Source organism: Panthera leo, chromosome C1 (assembly GCF_018350215.1).
Source record: "Panthera leo isolate Ple1 chromosome C1, P.leo_Ple1_pat1.1, whole genome shotgun sequence".
Classification (NCBI taxonomy): domain Eukaryota; kingdom Metazoa; phylum Chordata; class Mammalia; order Carnivora; family Felidae; genus Panthera; species Panthera leo.
Genome location: NC_056686.1, coordinates 69,449,094 through 69,458,552, shown reverse-complemented (window position 1 = coordinate 69,458,552; position 9,459 = coordinate 69,449,094). Strand labels below are relative to the sequence as shown.

Genomic DNA, 9,459 nt, shown 5'->3' with positions numbered 1-9,459 from the left:
GGTTCAAAATCCATTTAAGGTTTTAACAGTTTTAAGGAAAGCAGTTTCAAGACCCACAATAAGAAGGGAGTGTCTCTAATATTGTATATTTCTAGCCTATCTGATAAAGGTTCTACCCCCTAAAAGACCTTTTTTTTAATTTTTTTAATAAGTGAAATATTATATTTCCTTACAACCTAAGATCAGAGCTGACTTAATATTTCCCAAGTAAAACACCATCAAGTGTAAATATTACAAAGGATCTGTGAGTTTTCTTAAGTGGTCTACATGATGTTGTGCAATTTAAATATATACAATTTATGCAAATAAAAGAGAACCATTCACTTTAAATAGACTATTCTGAGCACTCTTGTACTCATGCAGTAGTTGTAGCCAAGGATCCCAGTTGGAGAATAGCTCTGCAGAAACCCTCTTAAGAATAAAAACCTGTTTCCCTGGCCGCTGACATGGAATGTAAGCGTAGAAAAGTAGGTAGGTCCCCTGGACTGAGCTCCTTCACAGAGTTCTCCTGCACCCGTGGGGACCACAGGTGAGTCTACACTGCCTAATCCTAGGATCCACATCTGGGAGAACAGACCAAGTTAATTTCACCCAGGACAACTGACTTTTCTCTTTATTAATTCCTTATTTAGCTGAAGTATAAATATTATTAAACATTTGCTTATGAACTGCCAGAGCACCATGCTGTTCAACAGATGAGGTTGGTGTGTTTTAATTGTATACACTCTGAACATGCTTAGTTTATTCCCCCTCTGCATTCCACGTTTTCCTAAATTCCAGTTATTGGAAAGATCTTTTTCCTTACAACTCAAGGCACAGATTTTCTTAATTTTTTTTCTGTTGGTGGGAGGTGGAGGGTTGGTTTGGGGGCATGTGTGAGAACAGGGGGATTATGGGGGTGGAGTGGGTTATGACACATTTTCATTTGCAGCTGCTACGACTCCCCTGTCTTAATCCAGCCCAGATCTCAGTGGAAACCTAACACCACTCTAGTGACCCTGGAACTGCACCAGTGCCTCACATCACCAAATAAGGTAAGTCATTTGTTATCTGAGCCATAAATATTTACATCCACTAGTGACAAATGTATAAAGAGTGTGGAGTGACTGTGTAATTTCAGCTGCTGTCCTCAAGCCTGTCAATAGTTTCTCTTATCTCCTGAAAGCCCTAATGACCGATGTGTGCTAGTTGAATAAGAATGTGCTCCCCAGCTTGTTACCCTCCTCTGATTGTTCAATATGACCACATTAGTCACCTAGGAAGTTTTTATTTATCTTTTTAAATTTAGGGTCTGTTACATGAAATTGTTCAGACTGGCAGACATTTGGCAGCCTCCTGATCTCCCTCGTTCCTTCATATGCTCCATCCCCACTGATGCCCTAAACCATCTTTTTTTTCACCACCACCTTTTTTTCTTTCTCGCTTTACTAACATAATAGTGACAAAACAATTCCTTTTTTTCCCCCATATTTTTCTTGCGTATCGATGACTTGGGAAGTTAAGTCTTAGTTCTGTGTCTAAGTGGTGCTTAGACGCACCCATAATTTTCTAAATCTAACAGGTGACCACACCGCAGAGTGGTTAGGACATGAAAGTGGTTTCAAGCAAGCACAGTGAAAACTCTTTCAAATATTAACTGGCCTGAAACTGAGCATACTAAGGGCAAAGTGAACCTTGTTTTATTCTTCTATTAAGAGCTGGACTAGTAAGAAAAATGGAAAATCAGTAAGATCATGCTGTTGGTCTTCTCAACCAGAGAAGATGCAGAGCTTCTATTTTCATATAATTTTATATAATTACTAGATAAAGAGCTCCAAAGGTTAGACAGGGTGGTAAAAAGATATATTCAATTTGAAAGATGAGAGCTAACAATGTCTAAAAATTTGGAAAATTCAACTTTAAAAGACCGGAGACATGGTTGTTGAAAGGAAGAGTGGACTGGTACTGACTGACTGAATATACGCCTCCATCATAAGCATAACCTTTGAGGAAAATGGCTACAGATTTCCCTTAAAACACTGTGGTGGCTTGATGGCTTAAATTCAAAGGCCAAATGATGGATAGATCAGCTTCTATAGGATTTTTCCTGTAAATAGAATATGGACTTAATACGAACTTTAGCAGATCCCCAGAAACAGTAGAGTTGATAACTTACAGAATCATACCTGTAAAGAAGACTCAATTCACAATGCTTTGCCCATAATTTTAGTGTAAAAAAAATACTAGTTGAATGAATGAATGAATGCAAAAAGTTGAGAAAAACAAAAAAGAAGGGATCTTAAGAGATAGAGTGATAGATCTTTAAAAATCATTGGAAAACGTGTCAGGAACTTACGTCTTCTCATCGTGTGTGTGTGTGTGTGTGTGTGTGTTGTGTGTTTGCATAGCAGTGACTGATTAGGATAACACCGGTTTTCATGAGTCAGTGACTTATAGAAGATTAAGCTAGAATGGACTGCAGAGATGGAGTTCACTTAGGGAAATTTACGTCTATAGCCTTAAAAATTATTTGGAATTCAGTTGCCTGAATTAACAGCCATGTGCTCAAGATAATTTTCAGTAACACATTGGAGGCTATTCAGGCTCAGGGGCATAACTTGCCTCTAGGATGCAACTACCTTTTCACACACTGCTCTGCCTTCTACTTTCTAAATATTCAGTGCCCTCAATATTTCCTAGCTGAACAGAGTTCTTCCCTTCCCACCAGGGCTTTATATTCTCCATGCTTTCAAATTATCTTTTACTCCCTGCCCAGCAAAGCTTCCTGAATTACTTCTTTTCAGCTTGATATTCATGTGATTATTAAAATAATTGTCACTATGACTTACAGATTTCATCTCCCCAGGATATTTGCTTTTAAAAAGAGGAGTTTGCTAATCCAAATTAATTTCTAATTGTTCAAATATTTATGTGAGAAGAGATGGAAATGTTTTAATTAGAAAGACTTCTGGTGGCTCATGTCTACTCATCCTTCTCTGGGCTGGGCACCTACTCCAACACTTACTCAAGACCTCCACCAACTAGTACAGTATACAGATCAACACTGTTCAGTTTCACGTCGTCATACTCTCCTATGTTCTTTAGCAAGTGTCTTTTTACCACAAAATCCCCAGTGGAAGGAGAATTATAGCCAGACAGATGCAATAAGGCTTAAAGGAGTTATCATTCATTCAGAATAGGAGTTACAATGGGGAAGGGTATCCAGTGTTGGAGATACTGCTCCATGGAAGCAGACCACCTGAGATCGAGATATATGACCTTGGGGCACTCATTTGATTGCTTACTTTTCTTATCTGCAAAATGGGAATAAATGCTGTTGCTCTGTGGATCTAGGAAGAATATATGTGATCACAGCGAGTAAAATAAACATCTTAAATATAAACCATTGTTGTTATCAACCAACAGAGAGTTTAAGAATACTTAAGATATAATCACTACTCTTCAGCCACATCTTCTCCTTTAAAGAATGAGTCATCTGAAAAGAAAGTATGATCAGTATTTCATTGTTTTAATTATTTTCTGTCCTTAAAATAAAATTCAGTCTTGAGGTTTCAAAATAAAGAAGCAAATCACTGTTTTTCTTATTCTTATTCTGTTTCCCAGGCTTTTTTCTTCTTTTTTTAAGTTTAGGAATGAATACTGTGATATAGTATGTATAGTATGTGGGGAGACCTAATAAATTGATTGGAGCACAGAACTCACAAATAATGATCAGAAGCCCTCAAAACTAGCCTTAATGGTAGTCTTTCAACAATAGACTTTGGGAATATCACCAAATCTCACTGAGCCTTGGTGTTCTTATTGTTTAAAAGAAGATAAGTCAGGGGCACCTGGGTGGCTCAGTCAGTTAAGCATCTGACTTTGGCTCAGGTCATGATCTCATGGTTCATGAGTTCAAGCCCCATGTTGGGCTCTGTGCTTACAGCTCAGAGCCTGGAGCCTGTTTCGTATTCTGTGTCTCCCTCTCTCTCTGCCCTACCCCTGCTTGCACTCTGTCTCTGTCTCTCAAAAGTCAATAAACGTTAAAAAAATATTAAGAATAAAAGGACATAATTCAGCCATTTATTCAAGAAATACCTTACACATATTCTAAGGCATCAGTGATGGAAATATAATTTAAATCTTGCCCTTGCCCCTGAGAGTTGACCTTCCCTACGTACCTCATAACAATTTTTTGAGTATCAAATCAGATGTATAACAATGTGCCTTGGCAACTGTAAACTTGGCTATAAATAGATAAAATAAAGTCTTTTACATGCAGAGAGCTACTTTTAAGAATATTAAATAGAGATTTTTAATCTTTAGTGAACATATAAGTAAAGGCATAGGTATTTGCATATTCTAATAGGGCTTTCCAGAAGGTCTGTGGAGGTTTTATTTTATTTTTCAAATCAACAAAAGACTTAAATGCCCAAAAAAGGGGAAGGGTGAGATAAACACTTGAATACTTCCTCTTTTTCCTTTCTGTGATCCTATAAAAAGCAAATGTCAGCAACAATAGCTGGACAATATTTGAATAATAATGCTAACTTTTTTTTAATTTTATTTGAATATGCTCTAAACAGAGCCATCTTAAGTGGTCACCTGCAACTTAAATAAATCCAATTTCAGTTAACTTCTTTGGAACTTAGAAATCATGAGCTAGTCATTCATAATGACAAAATCCTCTCTAAAACTTAATTTAAATGATTCATTAGTAAACTAAGTTATATAATAATATGTTTTTATAGCCTCAAGTTTAAAATCAAGGACTTGGAATTATATATTAAATCTCAGAGAAAAATTATAGCTAGACAAGTGAGTGAGCTAGACATGTCTTGATGCCTTCTGGTCTGAGTCACATGTTTAATGATGAAAATAGGTTGTGTGTCTGATTGGTTGGCAAGAGTTCTTTGTTGCCCCATTTGGAAGGAGGCTGATTTTTTTCAACCAATATTCTTACTTTCACTATTGCCTTTGAAAGTCCCGCACAGTTCTAGTTACAAGTGTGCGTGGAATATTTCTACTTTGAATTGATTCATTATAGTCTAACGCTTATTTCAGACAAGATTTCTACCTGCTTTAATACAATGGAAATACGTTCTATGTGATTCAAAAAACAAAAATAAAATGAAACAAAACAAAGCAAAAAAAGAACTGTGGATCTGAGTGTCATGAAGAAAACATATTGCAGATCCCGAAACACCTAATCAGGTTGCAGCTAGAAGGGTTCTCAAAAATATCAGTGACACGAGAAATGTCTTTGGGAATATCTTTATTTTATATATATGTGGGGTTTTTTTTTGTTTTTTTGGGTTTTTTTTTTTTTGTTTTTTTGCGAAGTGCTTCATTATTCATATATTATGAACTGTTCATAGGACTTGGCATAGATCCTCTCCTCCAGGCACTTTGGTCTCCAGTGACCTGTTAAAATGGTCTTAGCACGTTCACAAAGCTTTTCATTGCAGTCCAGCCTGTTTGTAAAAACGATCCATCAATATCATGTTCAGATGACAGTCTATGTAGAACCTGCCTTTGCTTAACCAGCCTGTCTAATGCTGAGAGCATAGAATTCTATCCAGGAATGACATCTTGAATAAGTTTGGGTTGGGGCATATTGCATTCTTCTTCAAGACTATTTTTTTTCCTTCCCTTCAGACATTTCCTTGCTTTTACAAGTCTATAAAAATAGGAACACATTTTTCTTTCCTTTGAAATTATGTTGGCCCCAGTTTTCTTCTTCTCTGGGGTACAAGATAATTAAATCTGTGTGCAAAGAAGGAAATGTTTACAAAGCCATGATTTTGATGTCATGTGCTGTATTCAGCCCCAATATCTATGACAGCCCATCCAACTTCTGCTTGTTGACATCGGCTGAATTATCTGGGCTGACATTTATGGAGGCTATCATTTATAGGGCTTTATGGTTGTCTTCCAAAATAATATGCAAAGGAGTTCTCTAAAGGTAGTTTCACAATTGTTACCCATAGTCTGACTGATTCCTGTACTTGCAGGAGAAGACATGACTAATTAGACTGAATTAAAAATAGCCCAGAAAACTGTCAGTGACAGATATGCATTACATACACTAGCTCTAGTCCAGATGCTGGAGATACAGCATACTCTCCTCCTTTTAGCAGCCCTTAATTGAGCTTCGAGTTGGTTTTGTGTATTTTTGAAAAGTTTTAATGGTTCCAAAAAGAAAAGAAGAAAGGACTCACTTTTTGTTCTCTTTAACATTGCTACTCCATTAGTAATCTTTTCCTCTCCCAGGGTGGGCTGGCTGACACGCAGCATGTGCCTCTTCCCTAGATGTGATGCTGTTGAAAGGGGTCCCCACCACTTCCTTTCTGCCTTCAGCACTCTTCACTGCATGCCCTAAGTCAGCTTATGTTCTTAATAGTAAAAATGCAAACAGACCCCAAAAGGTATGAGTTCATATGCCAGGGAATTGAAAGGAGGAAGAAATCCAAGAAGAATATAAAAATACTGTTTGCCACACATCTTTGTAGTCTGCAGTAACCCAACCTTTTACTCTAGAGGGTAGAAGGCTGAAAACAGCTTACTTATTTGTCATGCTTAGAAAGAAGTGATACCATACTTGGATCCCTTCTTTGTGGCTTGCCCAAGAGTGTGTTACCATAGCTGCATCTAACTTAATGAACATAGATGCCAAGCCTTGCATTAGATACGTTTAGAATATCACCTTATTGTTAACCCTTTCAACAACCTTGTGAGGAATATACTATTATTATCCTCACTCTACAATAATTGAAAGTGAGGCTTAAAGTGATTAAACATTTTTTTCCCTAAGGTAAGAGAGCTAAAAACATGGAAGAAAGACGACTCTGGGCCTGTTATGTTTGCCCCCAAAGGTCCATGATCTTAACTGTTTTATTATATTGTATTCTTGGAGTCACAGAGTAGAGGAAAAGTCTATTTTAATACCATTCTTTTATGAATGATGAGAGTAAGGTATGCCATTTTTGTCTTGTTTAGTGGCAAAACTAGAATGCCAGTGTGCAAGTCAACAAACTTGAGTCCACATTTTGGGCAATAAGCTTTCTCATAATAACAACATCTCCTTGAAATAATCCTGTTAAAATACACTATCCAGATTAAACTTAGGTTTTACATCTGTTTACCATTTTAAACCTAATAAGTAATAGGTATTCAACATTGCCCACATATTAAGATGCAGAATTCTGACATTTAAGACTTTAAAAATCATGGCCCCACTTCACCTTGATGCATGTGTCCTAGTGCGTCTCTGCATAAACACTCCTCTCTGTCATATGGCTTTACTCTTATCTCTCTGAAAATTTCATGTGCATATTTCATTGTGTTATTAACTCTGTTTGAAATGTTTCCCCATTTCCTCTTCCCACTCTTACAAGGTATCATTATCATCATGTTCCAAAGGAAGAACCGAGGTTCGGAGAGGTAGAGTAAAAGTCGCTTGGCTTATTTAAATTGTAACTTCCTTAAGAGAAGGCAGCGTGGTGCTCTATGAGATCAGAGGTTTCCGCATAAGAGAGACCTAAAGTTGGTCTCTGCGTTTTGAAAAGCTTGAGTTATGCAAATTTAGTTAATTACCTCCACCTCTCCAAACCACAGTTTCCTCATTTGAAAAATTGGGATAATAATACCTAGCTCATTGAATCGCAAGACTCAGAAGTGACAATGTTAGAAAAGCACTCAATACATGGTTAGACTCTCAAAAATGTTTCATTCCTTCTATTTTATATTCCATACAAATACCCAAGAAATGTTTGTTGTCAGCCATAAAACTTTGACTCAAGGGTTCATTAACATAGAGAACAGCCTGAGTAAACCACTGTTTCCCCAGCACTTAAAAATGCTGAGTATCCATTTGGGAATATGGATTCAAAATGGAATGAAAGAGCCTGGCAGGAAGATCTCTTTTCACAGTTGCTTCCAGCCTTATTGAGAAAGCAGGCAGACTAAACCATTCCCCAATTTCTTCACAAAGGAATATAAATCTGGAATGTACAATGGTCAGGAAAGAAGAAAAAGAAAGATTAGGGAGATACCTGATGAAAGGGTTAATTTCCACTTGACTTATGACCATGGGAAATCTGGGCTAAGTTATTGGGTTCAGGCCCACATGCTTTTTTAAAGCATCATCCATAGACACAGCTTCCTCAAACACACTATTTCATCAGATGATACTAGGAATTGGATTCAGATTATAGAATTGTTTATATTCAACTACAGTTTTTAACACCCATATAAGATAAAAATTCAAATGGATAGTATTTGACAGAAAGATAGGAGGAAAAATATCTAAATCACATATGAACTCCCATATATTAAAGCTGTGACTGATATATTCCCTTACACCTGCCTCCCAGCCAACAACATTAATAATAGCAATGAACTCTTACAGCCTTCTTACAGTGAGTACCATTATCCCTTTCATAGAAGAAGAAACTGAGATTGAGGGGAGTGCACTGTGTTTCATGGTCTCAGTCAATGGACTAAATTGTGCCAAACACTAGAAAACATGTTTCCTTTCTTTTCTGAATCAAAGCATCATTCTGGTTATGTGATGATTGTGTTTTTAACTGCAACCTTTGCTCCCTAGTCTTGAAAACCACAGAAAAAAAGATGAAATTATAACTTTTTATTTTTTGCTCTCTATATGAAACCAATTTAAATCTCTTCTTAAAATCCATATATAAACTTTTTTGTTAAGTAAACTTTCTCTGTGTAGGATACATAGGAATATTCAGAATTCATTTTCTAAAGAATTCTGTCACCAGTAATTTGTAGAAGTGGCTGGATTGCTAAAGTATATTTAGGACATTACTAAAAATTATGTTGTCTTGAAAAAATTAGTTAAGTGGAAAATTGCTCCCTATCCAGCTCCATTTGGTCAGGTCATCAACTGTATAGTTTCTCCACGGCTAAGTTTTCCCCCTGACCCCAAAATCTTATGATGTACATTGAGCTTCAAAGGTGACTGGAAAATTTATTAAGTGAGATCTAAGTCAAGTCTTCCCAAATAGAAGGTGGCTTGTGCATCCATTAGAATAGGCTGTGTTATGCTGTGGTAACAAATAACTGCAAAAACACAGTGTTCTCAAATGATACATATTCCACTTAGGCTACATGAGCCTTCCTGATCAGCAGGAAGGCTCTGCTTATCACAGTCATTCAAGGGACCTCAGCTCACAGATGCTGCATCTCAACACACATTGCCACAGTCGCTGTGGTAATGGGAAGGGAACATGGCACATGACACACTGGCTCTTGAAGCTTGTGCGTAGGGGAGACACCCTTCACTTCTCATATTTTATCAGCTAAAGTGAGTCTGTGGTATTCCAGGTATTCCACCCTCCCTTGGCTGCTGGTTTGGTGCCATTTGCCTTGCTGTCCCTCTCACAAGGAAAGGTCAAGATACCTACTTCAGAAGAGGCTAAACACCTTTTTGCCAGCCCATAGGTGGCTGGCCTT

The 9,459-nt window shown here is 37.2% G+C and overlaps 1 long non-coding RNA gene across 1 annotated transcript in view; it reads left to right on the top strand.

Annotated features, from left to right (window-relative positions):
* Nucleotides 1–937: 937 nt before the first annotated feature.
* The window catches only part of LOC122228270, a 63,729-nt gene continuing 55,207 nt past the window's right edge, over nucleotides 938–9,459 (top strand). The window contains exon 1 of the long non-coding RNA XR_006206501.1: nucleotides 938–1,034. This is a non-coding gene — a long non-coding RNA (uncharacterized LOC122228270). The remainder of the gene's footprint in view (nucleotides 1,035–9,459) is intronic.